The following is a 21,645-nucleotide window of genomic DNA, read 5'->3' on the forward strand; positions in this document are numbered from 1 at the left end:
AGGAGGCTGTTTTAACGGGGAAATGACCTTGAGTTTGAATGTCCCTGATGCTGCCTGCCCAAATTATCCACGTACCCCAGACCACAGTAGAGGCTGATAGTTCAATTAACCAAATATGGGGGGGAAATAGCATTGATTAAGTGGGAATCTTAGGAAGTGGTTAATTACATTTCCTGGATAACTGAAGACATTTTGTGTTCCAGCCCATCTTAATGAAAATCTAAATATATCAGGCCCTTTGCAGAGGACAGATCGCAAGGCATTTATTTCTGTGTCCTTGAAGCTTACTTAATCAGGCTTTGTGGAACATACACACAGTCTTCTTTGGCGTCTCTACCATTATTATAGTGTTTAGTAATGATTCCTGATTCTAGAGAAGAGATTGTTTTCTAATGTTTGCAGTAAGACTATGCCATGACATTGTAACACTTGAAAAAGTATATCACACTAGAGAATTTGTATTTAATGATTAGAAATCCATAGATCTTTAATTTCGTTCTTCTGAGTCTCACAGATGTCTTCTTTTGAACTTGTTTTCACCTTATTAAATCCATTTGGGGCAATAGGTGCAGAGTTGTAAATGATTTCCTGGAGGGTAGACTGATCTCAGGAAATTGTCAGGGAGTTGTTGAAAGCTACTGATCCCTGCAATTGACTTAAACAATAGATTCCTCACATTTATATGCTCAGTCTGCCTATCAGTTTCTTGTTATTTTTATTTTTACTTGCTTTCAACTATGCAGCATATTTACTGAGCACATTAATTCCTATGGTTGTAACGCAAATATCTCACACTCCACCAATTAACAAGTACGCATGTGGCAACATTGATATCAGTGCCCAGATCCCCATTACTCCAAGCCTATTCTGCTGTATTACTGCAGCCCCTCCATCACCAGAGTGGGATGTTTCACATGGGTTTAGGAGAAAGTCTACTAATTCTAACTTCTCTTCAAGGTGTCTTCTCACTGTCCCTGTGTCCTTGGGTACAGTTATTCTTATAATTACCCAAGCACAGAACGTGATCAAGCTGTACTTCTGTCCACTGTGGTCTGCTCGGGGAAAAGGGTCCTGTCCACACTTCAAAGTTCAACAGCTGAGCTTCAAAGCAGAGTTTCTTTAGCTTAGAGTCTTACATCATTCCCTTTGGTTTTTACTCTTTCCTTAGGAGTTCAAATCCAATCCCTTCACAGAGTGGAAAGAACGTATACCATCTCTATTGTCCTTTCTCCCAGAAGATACTAGGGGAAAAATAAACAAAACCGAAAACAACAAATCCCTCCTTATTCACTTAGCTCTCATCACTGCTTGGCTTCTCCAGAAGCAAGTGCACACACAGAGTTTTTGAGAGCATGATTTTTCTTAGAAATAAACATCTGTGAAAGAAAGAGAGTAGCAGAATTGGGTGGAAGAAGAAGCTGAAATGCAGTACAGGCCCAACAAAATCTCTATCTACATGGCAGGAAGTTCTAGAGCAAGTATTGCCCATCGGAGATCCAACTTTGGGCTGAAAAGCTCAGACATTTACACCTGTCTAAGCCAATCACTAGGAGCTTTCCTAGGAAGGCCATGGCCTCAATGAGGTGGCTCTCTGCAGTTGAGGCTGACTCTGAAGAAGGTGACCATTGGAGAATGCTTGCAGACAACACTTCCTGCAACCTAGCAGCCACTCCTTTCTTGCAGGGGGGATCTGGGCTTTGTTTATCAGAGCAAAATAGCCTCATGCAGCTCTTTGGATGGAAATAAATACATGGATATTTGGGTGATGTTTAACACTTCTCCTAGAAGCATCTGAGCCCTAGCTCCCGCCAGGAAAACAAATCATTGCCTTCATATTGGATTTACATGTGCACAAGTTTGAGGGCATATCTGTGAAAAACAAAGAATATACAGCATTCTTGATATGTACATCATTTGAAAGGTCTCAGTCCTTCTCACTGATTATCCTGAAATTGCCATTGTTCATGCCTCACCTAGACACAGAATGAAACCAGAAAGGAGTTGTCCACTTACCAGACCTGAGTTAGATGCACAGTGATCAGAATTGGAGTGTCAGATTATACAAAACAGAGAGAAAGCATAGGAACTCAAGTGGTCAGAGCCAGATTGCTAAATCAAGGACATAGACACCTACAATCAGAATTAAGAGGATCAGAGACTCCTTTCAAGATAAAGACTCATTATTTGAAGCAACATAAAGCCAGAAAGATACATTTTGATAGGAAAGAGATAACCTGGACTCCTGTGACATAAACCTTGACTTTCTGGTAACATTTTCATTAGTAACATTGACATAGTGGGGTTTTTTTTAAACATTTTTAAAGAAACATATTATATATAAGGCACTATGTTGAATCCATTCTACACATTGTCACATTAATCCTCAAAATAAACCTATTTAGGAGTTATCACGTCTATTGTATAAGTACAGAAATTTATTCTTATTCATGTTAAAAATTTGCCCTAATTCAGCAGCCAGTAAATGGTCAGGCCTCTCTTCTCAGTGACATTCTGTTGCGTCCAGAGAATAGAACAAAGACCAATAATGGTGAGTCAGAGAGAGTAAATTTGGGTTAAATACAAGAAACATTATAATGATAAGAATTGTCCAAACAAGAATTGGCCGCCCTAGTGGACATGGCTCCACCACTGGAAGGGCTCCAGCAAAGGCTAGGTGACCATCTGTCATGTTCATTGCAGAAGCAAACTCTGACTGGCTGGGAGGTTGAACTTAATGATTTTACAATGCCCTTTCCGATCCTGAGGCTCTGTTTTAAAATCCCTGGTAACCCCTGTGATTTCCATTTCAATCCTCTTTCTAAGTCTTTATACGTCTGACTTGCTTCTCCAATATTTTGACTTCCTCTTAATTTAGAGTGAACATTTCCCGTTAAGAGTGGAATCTGGATAATTTATACTTTAATATAATTTTCACTGGAGAAAAAATAGATGCCTAACTATACACTATGCCAGTATAACCAAGATAAGCTAGAACATTCCAGAGCCTGCCTCAGCACAGTGTCACTTTCAGAAGAAACTCTAATTTCACATAAACAAATATTTAAAAATTTAAAAAGCCATCTTTAAGGTTTAAAAAAGATTCCAAGCATAATGCTAAGAGAAAAAGAAACTCAAAATAACTTTTCTTAATGTATTTTTCGTATACTTAAAATGATTAATAGCTACTCCCTAAGTATTTCCTCTTTTCAAAAGCCCCAAACTCTTTAACATTTAGCCCATGCTGAACTTTACCCCTCTTCTATGGGATCTATCATGTTATCCTAAGAATACTCTTCTAACCTTCCTGCTAAAATAAGTTGATCTTCTTCTTCCGGTTCTTCATTTCACCCATTAACCCTGAGTATCACTCTCACGGAAGGCAGGAAATAAGGGAGCCTCTTAATACTCACATTTTATTATAAAACTTAAGTGAAATATTAAAGAACCTCCCCAGGGAAAGGAACATGTCTACTTGTGCCACCTGTAGATCTACCTTCTCATCCACAGCCTGAACCCCCTCCTTCCTGACCTTTCTTCTCATTCTCCTACAGGATTCAGTGAGGTCCTCTAAGGGATAAATTAAACATTGACTGTATCCATTAAAGTCATGTCTAACTAACTGAGGTTTGAGTAACTTAGATAAGTCCAGAGTAGCAACCATGATGGCTTTCAGATTCAGTCCCCTCCCAATCCTGGTTCCGTTCCTCCAAATGTCTACCATTTATTGTCCCCAAGTTACCATGGCTCACTTGATGTTCCTTTCCATCTCCAGTTTATCCCTGACATTTTCCCACCCATGCTTGGGTCTATGCCAGAGAATATTCTCTACTGTCCCAGTGGAGTCCATTTTCCATAGTGGCAGTGATTCAGGAGATGGAGCTTCTGGCCATCTTTGAAGCATCAGTTGATGGCGTTGAAACCACGTATCCACATCTACCTGGGTCACATTTAGGGGGATCCAAATTCAGGAGACTGTAGCACCTCCATATTCTTATACATTATCTGGAGTTTCAGTCTGAGTTCTGCTACTTGATTTGTTCCCAGGGAGACATCATGATCACTTTTATTTTTCCCTTTTCCCCTTTCTCTAATTAGCTTTACTAACATCAAGAATTCAGACATCTTATATAGGTGGTGAAGTCTGAAATAGTTTTGTAACCCTTGGCTATAAATTGGACTGTACTGACCTGATATAGGAGTTTCTGATCCTCCAAGCCACCTTCCACCACCTGCTGCCCAATTACCAGCTGCAGAATTCCCTTCAGTTCGGAAGAGTATGCAGCTTGTAAATCTCTTTCCTGACAATGTGCAGCTATCAACCAGACACAAACATCCCAGCCCCTCTTCACTCTTTTTAGGAGGTTCAGTCAGGTAGTCCGCTGCCAAAACAGATTGCATAGAGTGCATAAATAACTCCTAATCCCGGACCCTATAGACTCACTTAATTGCCAGCATTTCTCCTCCTTCCTCCACCTCTTGGTTCACTGCAAGTTTTATCTATAACTCAGTGTTTCATTTGTTTGTTTTTTTCTTCTCACATAGCCATTATAGTTAGCCCTGCGCATTGTTGAATTTCTTGGAGTAAAAGAAGATTCATGGATTTTTTTTTTTTTTTTTGTACAAACACTGTAACTTTCAACACATCACTTAATTAACAATGTCAGGTCATCATGAAAGGGTGTCAGGCATTCCTGTTTAACAGCAAAAGTCATGCTGTTTGGTGGCCCTCTCAAAGACACAGTTTATAACTCACTAAGTCAACTTTGAAATTATGGAATTCTTGATGAATTGTTTTTAATTTGAGCAAGTCACGCAGTGTTAAATATTGTGCATAAAGTGAGACTTATTGATATTTTATGTGATAGTATTTCTAATTTGCAGAATTCAAATTCACATAAAATGCTACTATACTGTAGCTTGTAATATTGGTTCCAAAGTGTGCTTGATGGAATACCCCAGAGCTGCCGCTTAATTCTCAAAGAATTTTGTCTTCAAAATTTGGCCCAGGAGAGAGCCTTGAATTAGTCCATTATGTCTGCTACTGACCACTTCTCCCTTTTGAAAAGAGGGTCTATAATTCTTTAAGATATTGAACATTCATAGGAGCCAGGTTAAAACAATGATTATATCTAACCTAAAATTCACTGCGGTAGCCACACAAATGTATGGCTCAAATCTCCTGCTGTGGGAAACCTAATTGACAGGTGCCTCTGTCATTGTCCCACTGTATCCATCACCTCAGAGGCCACACTTTCTGTGGGATGCTCACAGCCAGTGACTGCACACAGTGAAGGTACTAGTGCTAGCCCATTCCTATCAGATGCAGGACTCCTGCAATAGGTGATTTAGGCCCTTCTGGAAATCTCCTTAAACAACTGCAATCTGAGACTGTTCTTACCCAACCCTCCTGCTTGCCTCTCTGCCTCCCCTGTTGTCATATCTGCATCCCAATCTGAAGACTCTCCCTGCCTTCTCCTGCCCCCTCCCCTTTATTCTTCACAGGCATTTCTTCCACAATAAATCTCTTACCCTGTCTTCACATCTGCTGCTCCATAGTACTGTCCTTTAGACTTCCTCAGTTTAGTGAACCTCCACTTTTAAACTATATTGCCCATATACCATAATTCTGACCTCACAGAGGAGTCTTCAGTATCTCTCTGGCAATGAGGAGGCATCCTCAGGACCACTGTTGCTCTTATTGGTTCACATCTACTCCGTGTGCCATAGGTCCATTCACTTGGCAGCCATGAAGAAACTATACTCTGGCTCAGTTACAGGGTGATGCTTTTTTATCTGAGTTAAATCTGGATATTGCACGTTATATCCCAAATCCCAGATGTGTCTTCTAGAATAAAACCAAATAATGTTTGCCCACTCCGTAAATCTCAAACCTTTAACTTTTGCAACAACTGTTAACTATCCCCTCCTGGATCCAAACTTGCTGAAATGCTTCTTTCAAACTCACCTGGCCATGATGGCTCATCTTGTTCTCAGTCTCTGCACACACCTATCCAGATTCTTCCTTTTCTCTGTCTTTCCAGTGTCTGTAAAGCTAGCATGTGGGTTCCCCATTTCACCCTTCACTCACTGCCTTTTTCTCTTAGGAAACAGAAAATGAGAAAGGATTCCAACATTATATTAATAATCGCCTTCGTTCCTGTAACCCTTTCACACAAGTAAATGGTTATTCCATTTGAAAGGGCCTTAACTGCAGCATCTTAACTCCAAGCAGCCTTTGGTCCTATGAGAAATTCTCAGGCTGATTTTTGGGTCCTTCCAAGTGAGGGACTCATGAAACTAGCCCAAACATTAGCAATTCAGCACCTTTCATGATGAGAAATCCTTTCATCCAAGGAAATTTAGGAGGAGGCAGAATGCCTGGCCTTGTGGCTAATTCAGCAGTGATCCCTCATTCGTACTACTGAGGCTTGGCAGCTCAGGCAGGGGTTGACTAAGGCTGGAAGAGAAAGAAGTACATCCCTGCAGGCTGGTCATGGTCCTCCTCCTGCTACCCCTCCCTGCTTCACACCCCATAATCAATCCTGGCTACCACTACCCGCTTGCTACTGCTAGGCCTGAATTGGTATTCTTCCTGCCTTACCAGTCTACACTTAGATTTATGATTTATTTAGAATTGGATTACATCAAGGCTCAAGGCCAAGGCGCCATAATCCGTCACCGTCTCCACCGTGGCCAAACACAAACATTTGTTTTAGCTGCATCAGCATCCCTAAACTCTGTTCGAAGGATACCCATTGTTAATCACTACAGCAACCGCATCTTCTTGTTTTTTCCTTCACCAACCCCAACCTCTCTGCCTCCCTCCTTCCTCGTTCCAAATAAAAGCATTGACTCCATCAAGTGATAGATATTCATAATTTAACAGAATGGTGGCAAGTCTAAGTTATGCTGTTGAAATACATCACAGCCAGAGTTGCTTTGCTATTTGTTTTTGTGCTGAATAGCAGCAAGCGTTTAAGTTATGGATCTCGCACACACACAAGGAGAAGAAAGGAGGTATATGTAATTGTCTCCAATATTGATGATGGCTTCTCGCTTGCTTAGTAAAGTCTCAAGGAGCAAAATTAGGGTGCTGCTCCCCTAACTGGTGTACATATTTGTATACTTTATTATTATGTATTAATAATAGCAAAAAGAACCATATCTGATATTTCTGTAGCTCATCACCGTTAACAAAGGGCAAATATTACCTCATCCAAACTCTGCAATACTTTGTTAAATAAGGATATTTATGCTCTGTTTTATGGGTGAGCAAATGTAAGTGCAGAGAAGTGAAGTAATGTGCCTAAGCTTCTAAAGTTAGTAAGGAACGAGCAGAGAATGGATGGCAGATCTTTAGATTCTAAGCTGAAAGTTCCTGTTATACCATTATTGCCTCTTTAACAAAAGAGATATCTCTGTGGACCAATAAACTAATACGTTAATTAAAAACGGACTTACTGAAGGACATCAGGAATAGATCTTAGTGAGGCACATCTCATTTAAGGTATACAAAAGTGAAAGTACGATAAGTTAAGTGACCAGTACTTTCGAGGATCTGGGGGCTTGCCCGGGTATTGGAGAAATAAGTCAAACAGTAAATAATATAGAAAATGAAATGGGTGGAGGATACCTTGCTTTTAGTCAGACTCAGCCGTTAACTCACTTGGAGTCATTTTTCCTCTCTGAGACTTATTTTGTGTGTAAATTGTGGGGATTGAAATAGATTATTTCTAAGTTGAAAAACTTGTAGTATTCTCAAATTCTGTCTTAAGTGCACATTGCATGCTTAACCTTATGCTTGACATCCTGAGGAGTAAAAACAGAAGAAAAGAAGGAAGTCTCTATCTTCCAAGATCTTATAATTAATGTTCACAAGGCTTAGATAGTGTCACAAACGCACGACACCAAACAAAGGGATAGAAAACTGTATTTAAATGTTATGTTTTAAGGTTCAGTTGTAAGTGGTGCAGGTGGCCAAAAGAAAGAAAGTTCAAAGGGGACTTGAATGATCAAATAAATGCTCATGGTATAAGAGAAATCTGAGCTGGATGATGATGGTGAGAGGAATTTGAAGGGAGAGGAAAACGGAAGTCCACACCCAACAAGGAAGATGATATAAATGAAATTCTAGTAAATGGAGTGAAATGGGACATTATGAAATGAGTCACTGCCATTTAGCTGTAAGCTTTAACTTTTCTGTACCATAGTTTTCTGCTTTGTTGTGAACCTTTGAAGTTGGACCAAAAGCAGGTACCAAAGGGGCAGAAATAACAACCCTCCATTTATTCATAATTTGATTTTCAAAAGCTTCTCCAGAGAAAGGAGGTGAAGGAGAGGGAAGAAGAAGAATAGAAAATAACAAAATATAAAACAGTGAGATATAAAATGTTAGTGCTGGAAGGGAGGTATAATCCTATTTAATCCAATCAACTAAATATGGGAGAAAAGAGATGCAGAGAAATGAAGTGAGTCTTCCAACAGCATACAGTGACCATAACCACAAGGATCTGCCCACACTCTCTGTCCCCATGCTGGTGCCTCTGGGCTCTTGGGAGCGGTGGAAGGAAACCAGAAAGGGAGATAGAAAAGGATGACTGAGAGGGAGGAGAGTGGGAAGGGGAAAAGGACTGAAAAATATGCCAGTAGGATTCTCACAGAAGAATGTGCTCGATCAGATGTGGGGAGACTGGTTCAAAACTGCCAAATATGATGGGAACCTGAAATGCTGCTCCTGTTCCCTACCTCACTGTCTTGAGTACTTCTTTGAGTCTTTTGATGGCTGATAAAGACAAGAGTTCACCAAAGTTAGATCTTCAGTCTATCTTCTGTCTGCATTGGATTCCCAGCTTGGATTACTGTAAGTGGCATAGGAGCTTGAATCAAAGTAAAGCTAGTGTTCAATGAATGGTGATCAAGACTAGTGGGTCTCATCCTGATTATTGAATCACTTCAGGAGATGTAAAAAATGCCTGCCCTCAAAGGTTCTGATTTAACTAGTCTGGGATAGGAATCAAGATTAGCAGGGGTTTTGTTTTTGGTTTTGTTTTTTTAATTAATTAATTAATTTATTTATTTTTTTTTTGGGGGGGGTACACCGAGTTCAATCATCTGTTTTTATACACATATCCCCGTATTCCCTCCCTTCCTTGACTCCCCCCACCTCGAGTCCCCCCCACCCTCCCCGCCCCAGTCCTCTAAGGCATCTTCCATCCTCGAGTTGGACTCCCTTTGTTATTACAACAACTTCCCACTGACTATCTATTTTACAGTTGGTAGTATATATATGTGTTTGTGCTTCTCTCGCTTCATCTCAGTTTACTGAGATTAAAGAACAAATTTCAGCGTGCTCTTAATCAGAACAAATATCTGATTGTCCCAGACAGTTGCACCTAGGAAGGAAGGAAGGAAGGAAGGAAGGAAGGTAGGTAGGAAGGTAGGAAAGGAGGGAGGGAGGAAGGAAGAGAGGGAGGGAGAGAGGGAGGAAGGTAGTGGAAATCCCTCTACGGGTCATACCCTTAGTTTTCCCAGGGTGACCTTGCACTTAGTAGAGCAGTGCTGACTTTTCTAGGGCCCATACCCCAAGCCTGAATTGGACCTGATTTTCTAATAAGAATGGACCAGTGAAAAGTGAAAGACATTTATCTCTGAGATAGAGGGTGAAACAAGGTCCCATGGGTCAATGGGGTTCCCCTGCCTGTATTTTAAGCTGAAATGTCAACACCTTGATAAGAGCTATCAATGACTCTGACCTGTCATGAACTCTGGAGTCTTGAGTCTCAAGCTCTTTCTTCTGGGGAATGCTGACCTCCGCCAGCCTCCCTCTATCTGAGGGGAAGCTTTAGAGAAGCTCCTTTCCCATGAACTGAATGGGATTGCCAACAGAGTAAGAAAAATTATGACTGTGCTTGAGGACGTTCTGAAGGCAAAACATCCCAGCTCCTGTCCCAGCACCTGTGGGAACTCTCACTGAAAAATTCTTGTGGTTTTATCTGTTGGTCACATTTGATGATAATAATAATAAGCCATTTGAAGTGTTTACTCTTTGCTAACACCTTGCTGAGTATTGTATATCTACACTAACTTGGAAATAATGTATATTTTTGCCACCAATATGCATATTATAAGTTGAATGATAGAATTGCATTATTATGTACATATATAAATATGCATAGTATAAGTTAAATTAGAGAGTTGAACAAAATGTTTTGGAAGCACTGATTAGAGGGCAATCCATTCTTAAAGGGCAGTGGTAATGGGATTAAAGACATTTCAGAGAGCCTGTGACTTCTAAATGAGAATTCAGAATGTTGAGATATTTAGCTGGGTTGGAAATATTAGGGAGAATATCTTCATTGGAAGAAAGCTAGGGGAGACAGACTCAATTCAAGAGTTTCTGGGTTCTCCTACTGTCTTGGAGGGCTTGTTTAGTATGGCTTGAGGACACAACTGAAGCAGCATACACTGAACTGGTCACATCACTTCCTGAAACCCTTCCATGGCTCTCTGTTTTCCTTTGGACAAAGTTCCAACTCCTTCCTGGCCTGCAAGGCCTTCAAGGTTCTAGTCCATTCTTTTCTGTCTAGATTCATCTTACATCTAATTTCATATCCTCCTCTTACTTTAGCTACCACCCAGGCCCATTTCTCGTATCTCAAGCAGTATTTTTGTTATCTTTATGAGTTCTAACAGGCTTTTCTCTCTACCTGGAATAACCCTTTGCCTTCAATCTCTACCGTGTTAATGCCTACTCATCCTTGAGATTTCAGCTTAAATGTTACCTTCTTAAAAAAACATGCATAGGTCTCCAGACCAGCCTAGCTTTCCTCTTACTTCCCTTTTTTGTAAGATTCATCATAAAATAATTTTTTTAGGATTTCTGTCCCCACTAGACCTTAAAATAGACTGTGCCTTGTTTACCAGTATGTCCTTGTTACTTGGTATTTTCCCTAGCACCTAGTAGGTATTCAAAAATCTTGTTAAAAGAAAGAGTAGGACCAGATTGTGAAGGACCATGAATGGCAGGGTCAGGACATTATCTAGAGGTGCCAGGGATTCATTGTAGATTTTTTTTAAGCCAGGAGAAGCACTATCAAGCTACAGAGAGTTCTCTCTGTGTAGGCGATGCCAAAATTGGAGGGAGTAGAGACTTCCAACATGGAGAGACTCCCTGACAGCTTATCTTAAGAAGCCATGTTAGTCATGTATTGCTAGACCAGAACCCTGTGTTGTTGCTGTTGTTGCAGCAGAAAATGATTCTTCTCCACCCTCCCTCCCCTATCATATTCCCAACTGATGGAAAGTACAGCCAATCAGGTGAAGCAGGGATGAAGGAAGAGGAAAAACCCTTTCTTCAATTGCTTCCAAAATCTCCCCAGTGCTTTGATTTGCTTTTAGAGAACACTTTAGCTCAACAAACAATTGCAAACTACCCAGTTGCAAGGTAAAATGAAAAGCCCACAGGCATTAATTATATATAGAGATATTAAAAAAAGAAGCTACTGCTTAATTATTGTTTGCAAATCTCAGTATTTAAATTGACTTATTTGCAAATGCCTGTTTAGAAATTGACTTTGTAATTATAAAGTCAGTGCAGGAATGTCTCAGGCCCTGGAGGAGTCTCTAACGAGGAATGATAATGTAACAGCCAGAGTGAGACATCCTGAGCTGCATTTTAATAACTAGAGGTGGTTGGCAGTGGGGCTGAGATGCTTAAAGGAAAATCCCTAAACTGGCAAATGAAGGGGCCAGGGTCTCCCTGGTTAGCAGGGGATCACTGGAGGAGACACGAGGGGACAGTCAGGCGGTATAGTGTTCTAAGAACCTGGCAAGGGTGGGGGGTTGGAGCTTAGGCAGAGGGTAAGAATGTGCTGCGTTGTGCATGAGAATAAGTCCTTCTTAGGAACCAGCCATGGAGATTTCAGGAGGTCACCTGACAAGATCAGGCCCTTCCCCATTGTTGAAATCCAGGATACTGATGTTAAGGATTGAATTGTGCCCTTGGCACCAAAATTCAGAAGCTGAAACCTTAACCTCTAGTACTTCACAGCTTGTGACCTTATTTGGAAATAAGAGTCTTTATAGATGTGGTTAAGATGTGGTCATACTGCAGTAGGATGAGCCCTTAATCTGATGACTGGTGTCCTTATGAAAAGGGGAAATTTGGACACAGACATACACAAGGAGGATGCCATTCGAAGAGGAAGGCAGAGATTGGGTTGATGCTTCTAGAAGACAAGGAATGATAAAGATCGCCAGGAAACCACCAGAAGCAAAGTGAGAGGCCTGGAACAGATTCTCCCTCACAGCGCTCAGAAAGAACCAACCTTGCTGACACCTTAATCTCAGACTGTTAGCATCCAGATCTGTAAGACAATATATTTCTGTTGTCTAAGCCACCTGGTTTGTGGTGCTTTGTTATGGCAGGCCTAGGAAACCACTACAACTGTTGTGTGTAAATCTCAATGACGTAACCTAACTCTCCTGACGAACTGGAGACAGACCAACCTGGAGGTTGAGCCTCTCTCAAAATACTAGAATATTAGCTGTGTAAGTCCTGTGAACTTAAAATCATCAGGATGATCAGTGGTTCTTAGAGTTATGTTTGAAACCTGGGGAGTTTCAAAAATACCGATGCCTTATCCTATCCTCAGAGATTCTGTCTTGATTAATCCAGGGTTCCTCCTGGGCATCAGGCTTTTGAAAGCACTCTGGGAAAAGTCTAATTTGCAGCCAAGGTTGTGTTGACTGAAAAAATTGCACAACCTAAAAGCTGAGAATTATGTTTTATTAGGCAGATATACTGAGGACTTATGCCTGGGAGACAGCCTTTCAGATAGCTCTGAGGGACTGGTCTAAAGAAGTAAGGGAGGAGCCAGGATATATACGAGTTTTTACAAAAAAAACCCCAGGTAATCAAAAGATTACTGTTAATTAAGGAAAACCTGGGACTCCCCTGGCAGTCCAGTGGTTAAGACTCCGTGCTTCCACTTCAGGGGGCATGGGTTCCATCCCTGGTTGGGGAAAGATCCCGCGTGCCACATAGCACAGCCTTTAAAAAAAAAAGAAAGAAAGAAACCAGACTTCTCATGTAACTGAATTTGGCACTTTTCTCTGTATAGGAAGATGCAAGAGTCTGGGCTCATTGAAATCATTCCTTTGATATGCACCTCAGCTATCTAGAGCCTGTATCCCATTTTTCTTCATCCTGAATCCCCTCAGGGCACACAGTCTGAGTGGCTGCAGTGGCTGTTGGCTTGATGGCTGCAACATCCTTTGTTTACTGATATGGCAGGCAACATTTTTCATCCACAGTTGAGAACCAGTCTTCTAGATTTTAGATGATCCCCCACTGTTTAAGAAAATGAAGGTCAGAGAGGTGAAGGGATGGTTGCCCAGGCTTACCTTGCTAATGAGTGGACAAGATGAGAGGCAGCTCAGAAACCTTGAGCTTCAGTTCACAGTTCTCAGAAGTGATACTGCTGTCCTCTTGGCTCAAGGTATAGAGTGTAAGTACTGATTTCCTTTTTCCTAGGCATCCTCTAGTTCTAGTGGAATGATGACCTTGGGTGTTATTATTAAAGGAAAGTTGTCAACCTCTACATGTGCACAGTGAGTTCACAAAACTATTTCACACATACTCCATTCTATTTCTTCATAACAACTCTGTGATATTAAGTAGGGCAGATATGTTCCACCTTTTAAAGAAGAGGGTAAGTACAGTGAAATGAGACTGGGCTGTAAATGACATCACTGGTTAATGGCAGAACCAGGATTCAAACTCAGGACTTTTGAAATTATTTAAGTATCCTTCTTTTTGACCCCTGCAGTGGAAGCACGGAGTCCTTACCACTGGACCACAAGGCAATTTCCTAAGTATCCTTCTCATCGCTTGCCCAGTGAGACTGAACTTTAATTGTCTTGATCTAATCTTTGTTTAAAATCTTCCTAAACATCCTTCACCACTTCTCCACCTTCAAGGGGAAATTTTGTGAACAAAAATATACTGGATTCAACTCGAAGGTAGTCTGTTCTTTCCCCAAAGATAAGAGTCTTGCATGAACTCTGAGCCTTCATTCCAGATATGATTTCTGAAGACTCAGAATGATGATGGACAGTCTTCCCATCACAACGTTAGAAGGGTACCAAAGAAGGGTGATGTTGCCATTTTCTATCCTAAAGTTAGGCTTGTTAACCTGCTGCAAGATGACCATCTTGGTTCTCATTCTGTGTGCCCCCAATACCACTGCACATGAATATCAATCTAGAGCTACTTGATTCCTATCTGCACTTCTAACTGAACTCCAATTCTATCCTCACATAGCAGATTGAATCCAGACTTGGTACTGATACAGTATAGGTCCAGCATTCAAGTCTTGGCTCCAGTATTCACTAATTATGGTACAGTAGGGAAATCAAGTACTTTGAGCTTTAATTTTCTCAACTGGATAATGGAAAGAATAATGCCTACTCCAAGTTTTCTGATGAATAAATTCAGGTAACACAAATAATATTCTTTGTTTATATTGAGCCCTCGCTCAACAAGGTCCATTTGAATACCGCCCCCCGCCCAAGAGGAATAACTGAAAACAATGGCTACAAAGCTGGTGACAGTCCTGGCTGGTCCTGTTTTGGCCCATTACATGGATTTTCCGTATTCTCAAGCCCTATCTTGTATTTCCACCTTGTTCGCTTCCTCGTTTTAGAGTCCCTGCTTTAGCAAACTATTTAGGACTCAGTTTCTCTGCACTGGATCCAGCCTTTTTCTCACTAATCCTTTCAGTGGCTTAAATTTTGCCCACAATCCAGCACCCCACTTCTGTTTCTCTGTTATCCTTCTGCACCTGCCTTATTTCATGTCCTTCCCACCTTCTGTGATACCCCCTACTCCTTCACCCTAGAGACATAGGCCTGAGTTTTGCTTATTTCCCAAAGAATAAGAACATGAATGGGGGAGCACTGAAAGGATAAAGATGCCAAGCTCTTTTGGGAGAGGACTTCTCACCAAAGGAAAAAGAGCAAAGTAAAGACGGTAGGATTCAGAAAACCAAGGGAGGGTTAATTCTGAAATTGTTGAGGATCAAGTGCTCAGAATAATACTCTGGGTGTATGTCATTAATTCTGGGTAAGGTGGTCTTCAGTCTCTGCTGATGCATATCCCTCTCCTCCTAAGGAACCCTTGAACTTATCTTCTTTTATTAAATCAGCATAGAGAAAGGTGGCCTGGCTCTCAAGGATTATAAAACTAAGAAGGGATGATTGTTGTAGGAAACGTTATCACTTTTGATATTTTGCAATTTGACTTGATTCACTGAAAACTTTTAAGCAAAGCTTGTAATTCAGGTAGACATCCTCAACAATAGACACATATTCTATTTCTGCCTAGTATACAGGCTCTAATACTGAGAATCCACGTATTAAACAAGGCATGTTAAATCTGTAAATATGGGGCACATCCTATGAGCCCAGCATTTCTTGAATCCTCATAATATTGTATGACAAAATGCATGTTGTTATTTCTATTTTATAGATGAGAAAACTGAGACTTAGAGAAAATAAGTAATTTGTTAAGGCAAGTTTGTTCATCCAAAGTCAGTCAGCAAGCAGTGAAGGCGAAATCTCATCCAGTCCTGTGTGATTTCAACGTCTATCTGTGCTCATACTACTGAGTGATACTATTTAAGAAGTCAAAGAAACGTCACATTCCTTCCTTCCCTTAACCACCCCACCCAGGGCCCCTTCAGGAAAGAATAAGATAGGGATATTACGTATGTGTATACCTGTAATTTTTCCCATCCTGTTTTCTCATTTGTAAAAGTAGAGAGCTGAACTCATCTAGAAAACCTCTTTTAAGCCCCAAGGTTTTATTATTTGGATGCAAATATTTCCAGTCAAAGCAAGCAGCTACTGCTGAAGGGAAGGAATTAACACTCCACAATTAATACTCCATTTCATTAACAATTAGATATGTTAAATGCCATTCAATTTATTTGCACCATCAAGTCCTGGGAAGGTGTCCACGCTTCTTGTAACTTTCCAATAACTCTCCATCACCAACTGAGTTAATTTCCCAGGCAGGCAGGCTCAGATTTTAATTCCCAGCCTTTAATATTCTCCAGCCCTTGGGCCATTGGTGGACTTACATGAGCTGATGCTATCGGCTGCCATCTAAATCTAAGTTAGGACTCTGGGATAAAAGCTATGTAGGTCCTCCCTGCATTGAGAAAACAAAACTTAGCAGATCCCAGGTGTAGAGCTGTTCTTCTCCACGCCTACCTCCCACCACACCCACAGTGATTTTCAGGTGGCAGACACATTAAATTTGTGAGAGGGTAGGTTTTCAGATCCAATACAACTATCACCTGCTCCCTGAAAGCTTCACCCACCACTACAGGCTGAAGTGAAGGAATCCTAGAATGCCAAGTTTGGAAGAGATACCAATAATAATAACACTAACAGCAATAGCAGTAGGAACAACATTCATTTACACATTTACCTCATGCCAAATACAGCACTAAATGCTATATATACATAAATATATATGTGTGTGTGTGTGTATTTCTATGCCAGAGCACCTTCCAAGGGGGAAAACACCTATGTACACAACTCTTTATATAATATGTGTACACAAAGTTCCTTTGTATACACTATATATATATATATACACACACACACATACACAACTGTACATAATATGTGTCCATGAAGGAACTTTGTGTACACAATGCATACACACAACTATGTATATATATGTACCTATGTATATATATGTGTATATGTGTGTGTGTGTATTTGCTATTAATCTTGATAACAATCCAGTGAGATGAATATTACAGTTATCCTCATTTTACTTTTGAGGAAATTAATTGGTCATTTATTGAATTGGTTATTGGTTATTTATTGCTGCATAACAAATGCCCCCAATATTTAGCAACCTAAGATAATAATTACTACCGCACACAGTTTCTGGGGGTCAGGAATCTGAGAGCAGCTTAGGTAGGTGGTTCAGGCCCCAAGTCTCTCATGAGTTTTCTGTGAATGCTGCTCAGCACTGAAGTCATCTGATTGGACATGAAAGACTGACTTTGAAATCTAGTCGCATGGTTCTTAGCCAGAGGCTAACTTCACCCTATGGGCCTCTCCTCACAACATGTGGTTGGCTTTCCCCAGAGTAAGTAAACCAAAAGAAGGAAAGTAAACGGAGAGCAGTGTCTTTTATGACCTCGACTTAGAAGTGATGTATCATCACTTGTGCAGTATTCTCTATTGGGTACAACACCAACCCTGAAACAGTAGGAGAAGGGACTACACAGGGCATTTACCAGGAGGTGGAGGCCACTGGGGGCCACCTTGGAGGTGTCCTGTCACACAAACTAAGGTGACACAACTACTACAGAAGCTGTCAGAGGGGCTTCCCTGGTGGCACAGTGGTTAAGAAGCTGCCTGCCAATGCAGGGGACATGGATTCAATCCCTGGTCCAGGAAGATCCCACATGCTGTGGAGCATCTAAGCCCATGTGCCACAACTACTGAGCCTGCACTCTACAGTCCACAAGCCACAACTATTGAGCCCATACACCACAACTACCGAAGCCCGTGAGCCTAGAGCCCATGCCCTGCAACAAGAGAAGCCACCGCAATGAGAAACCCGTGCACCACAATGATGAGAAACCCATGCACCACAACGAAGAGTAGCCCCTGCTCGCCGCAACTAGAGAAAGCCCATGCACAGCAATGAAAAGGCAATGCAGTTAATAAATAATAAATAAATAAATTTATAAAAAATAAAAAGATGTTAGAAAGTGGATTTACAAACTCACGCTATGTCTGACTCCAAACCTGTGCTTTTAACCGCATGTTGGCTGCCTCCTTAAGAGGTTTTCTCATGCAGTCCACCTTCTGGGTCATCTAAGTAACAATCAAGATTTGATCAGAGAAGCAGAACCACTAGAAGTGATCTGGAATCAAGAATTTATTATAAGAAACTAACCTTATATAGGTCCGGTTGCTGGTTATACAATCTGTCTAAGGCTGTTTCTTTGAAATATGATGCTTTGGCCTGAGGTTTGCATGACAGGCAGTCAAGAAAAAAAAAAATGGACATGAAATGGGAAAGAGCAAGGACACACTGGAACCTGCAAAGGTGACATGGAACCTACATTGGGCTCTCAATGCCTCCAGCTCTCCAAATTTGATGGGGTGCCTGTGTGTCCTGCAGAGGAAGCTGGTGTCCTTCCTTATGAGAATCTGGAGAAGCTTAAGGAGGAGATCTGATGGGAGTGGAAGGAGCTGCAGGGCTGCTGCTGCCTCAAGGTAAACTAGGAGATAAGCAACCATGTGGATGGTCTGCACAGCGCCTGGTGTCCTGTACAGACCTTCCAGGTCTAAACAGAATATGGTGACTACTTCACTTCCTCCTTTCAAACGTTGTATAAAATGTCTCTTCTGGCCCACAGTAACCCTGGATTTTTCAGGGAAGGGAATCCTTGGAATGTTAGCACCAGCTCAGCTAAATTGACACAGTACAAACCCACCATCTCTTCTGCTTTGTTGCCCATCTCCATAGTAGCATCTGAAACCCATATACACACTGTATCCATGTACGCACACCATAATCTAACAAGACCCCAAACACATCAGGCTTCTGCATGTTTCCATGCATTTGTTTGAACTAGTTCCTCTGTCTGGAATATCTTACCCCCGGCCAGGACCGGCTTTATGGGTATGAGAGCTGTGCACAGGTCCTGTGCTGAGAAGAGCCCAGAGCTTGGTTTTAAGGCTAACTGCACTTGAGGATCTTCAGTAAACATCGGTTGAGCTGAATACTTTACAGCAGCTTTGTCATCTCACTTTCCAGCCTTTATATCAATGTCCCCACCGATGGCCAGCTAATTACCTCGCTAAGGATCCAATTTTGGACAGCGTTGAATAGTGGTAATTGCTAGAAATTTCCTCCTCATGAAGAAATCTAATTTTATCTACATTTGTCTTCATATACATTCTATACACTGGTCATAATTTCACCCAGCTAGCATAGAAGATAATGAATGTTCTCTCTCTTCTAATGATGTCCTTCAGGTATGTGAAGGCAGAAATCATATGTTACTTATTATTCTGCTTATATTTGCATATTTAACTGTCTCTGTGGCCTGGATCCATATCTAATATATCTCTCTGTTATTCACAGGGCCTATGAGTAGGATGGCAGCAGACCTAGGCTGTCCTGGTCAGGGCTAACTGGAATGACTTGGGTCTCTCTGTGTTTCTAATTCTCCTGAAGGATACCTTGGGAAGATTTACGTGGTGATGGAGGAGGCACAAGAGAAGACACACCTACTTAGAGAGTTCTTTCCTAGTCTCTGTGTCATATCCCTTTGACCAGTAGGGTGACCAACCATCCTGATTTTTCTGATGAGGGATTTCCCTGGGATGAAAGAGCTTTCCAGCATGTGAGATCCTCAAAGCTAAAAACAGTCCAGGGCAAGACAGGATGGTTGATCACCTGCCTAGTCATATGACAAGGTCCAGGGACAGAGTGGGAGGCACTGCAAAGCCATGGGGCAAAGTGTGTGGGTTGGAGCCATTAGTGTAATCAGTCTTCTGCGGGTGGGCTGTGTGTCTTTGCATTACTCCTAACCCAGTCTTTAAACCAAATCAGTGCATGTTGTCTCCATTCTATGTCTTTAACTAAAAAAAAACTACCAAACACAGCCGAGGGAAACGGAAGGCACTTTGCTAAAATACACAGGGAGTTTTTGTTTATTTTTTAAATCCTCATGCAGCTATGTTTCAAGTTGATAGCAAAGGTTTCTTGGTCAGCCACTCCCTAGAGCATTTCCAAAACAAGCTTATGCACTTTCCAATCAAGCCCAGGTGAACTTAGCCCTGACCTGAGCTCTGAGTGTCAGTACAATGCCAAAACAACTGGATGAAAAATGTAAAATGCAGCAAGAAGAAGTTTTGTTTTTGTTTTTATGTTTTGTCTCCACTGTTCCAAGCAATTTTTGATTGGGAATTTCTCTCAAATAAGGTCAAACGCATGCATGATGACCTGGTAGTCAGAGCCCTCATCCACTGCAGTCACCTACCTCTCCCACTTATTTCTCTATTACTGACTCTCCACTCCCAACAGGAAGCACAGCTTCAGCCAATAATTCATTCTTCCTCCACTTATTGAGCACCTATTATCGACTGTATACTGTACTAAACTCATGGACTATGGGGATGAATACGTCTAAATCTGTGATTTCAAACAGAGATAGAATTTTAAGCAGAAAATGAGTGCAAGCGTTCACACAGTAAATGCAAAATGTGCCACCATAGAGATACATGTAAAGTAAATGTAAAGGACAGAACTGCTGTCTTCGCCTAGACAAGTCAGGAAAGATTTGAGAGATGAAGTGCCCTTGGATTAGGTCTTGAAGGATGACTAGAAGCTCACTTGTCATAAAGCAGAACAGTTAAGAAGCATGGGTTTTAGAGTCAGACTGGGTTTGGAACGACACTCTGCCACTGGCTACCTATGTGACCTTGGGTAATTTAATCTCCCATTTTCCGTTTCAGTCTTCTCATAAATAAAATGGTCTTTTAAGAATTAAATGAGATTAAATTATGTGTGTGTGTGCATCTGCATACACTCACATATAATACTTAGCCCTGTGCTTCTCAGAGAGAAATCTAAGTGTAGCTATTGCTGTTACAGTTACTTCTGATAGAGGAGCAGCAAGAGTGGCTTGAGCAGAACGTTCCATACATAGAAAACACTAAATTCAGGAGCATGGAAAAGTGTGGCATATTCTTGGAATCAAAACACAAAAGTTAATTAGGGCATTGAGTGTTAGATGTCAAGATGCATGGCAGAAACCCAATAGATGGTTAAGGAGACGACATTGGAGAGGTGAAGAGATAACTGAGAGTGAAGGACTGTGAATTTCATGTCTAGGAATCCTGTATGCACTTGGGTGAGGGTGGTCACTAGACAATAGAGACAGGTCAACCTAATGTCCCAGGAAGACCCACTAGAATATAAGGAGATGCATATATCTGGTTTACCACTTCCTCTGCGGACCTACCAGAGTGCCTTTCTCCATGTAGATGTTTCACAAATACTTGCAGAATGAGCAAGTGAATGAGTGGCAGTGGCATCCAGAAGGCAGTCAGACCATAGAACTAGCTGTAGCAGTTCAGGTGGCTACCAACCATTTGATCTATGTCAGTGGCAAAAATAGTATTTTAAGAAAAAACTAGGAGGCAGAACTGTTAGAATGTGATTACTGACTGTGGATGACGAGAAGGACAGCATCAAGGTCAATCCAGAGTCCAGCATGGATCTCTGGCCAGAATCCCAAGGCAACAGGATTTATAGTGAATTAACCCTTTTTGCTGGTTCACTAAGAATGATTTGCCATATCTGTGTGCAACACTCCTGAAGGGATCAAATGAGATCATAGATTCGTGAATGCTTTGTAAGTTGTAAAGCAAGTGTGTAATGGTGAGAGATAGTAACTCATTCACAGGAGTTTGATTGCCTATTATATGCCCCTCATAATTCTAGGTGCTGGGGATATAGCATTAAGCAGACAATGACTCATTATTCAAGGAGTTTACATTCTATTGTAATAAGAACTAGTCTGATTTGAAGTTGGG

The sequence above is a fragment of the Hippopotamus amphibius genome, chromosome 2 (genome assembly GCF_030028045.1).
Source record: "Hippopotamus amphibius kiboko isolate mHipAmp2 chromosome 2, mHipAmp2.hap2, whole genome shotgun sequence".
Taxonomy (NCBI): domain Eukaryota; kingdom Metazoa; phylum Chordata; class Mammalia; order Artiodactyla; family Hippopotamidae; genus Hippopotamus; species Hippopotamus amphibius.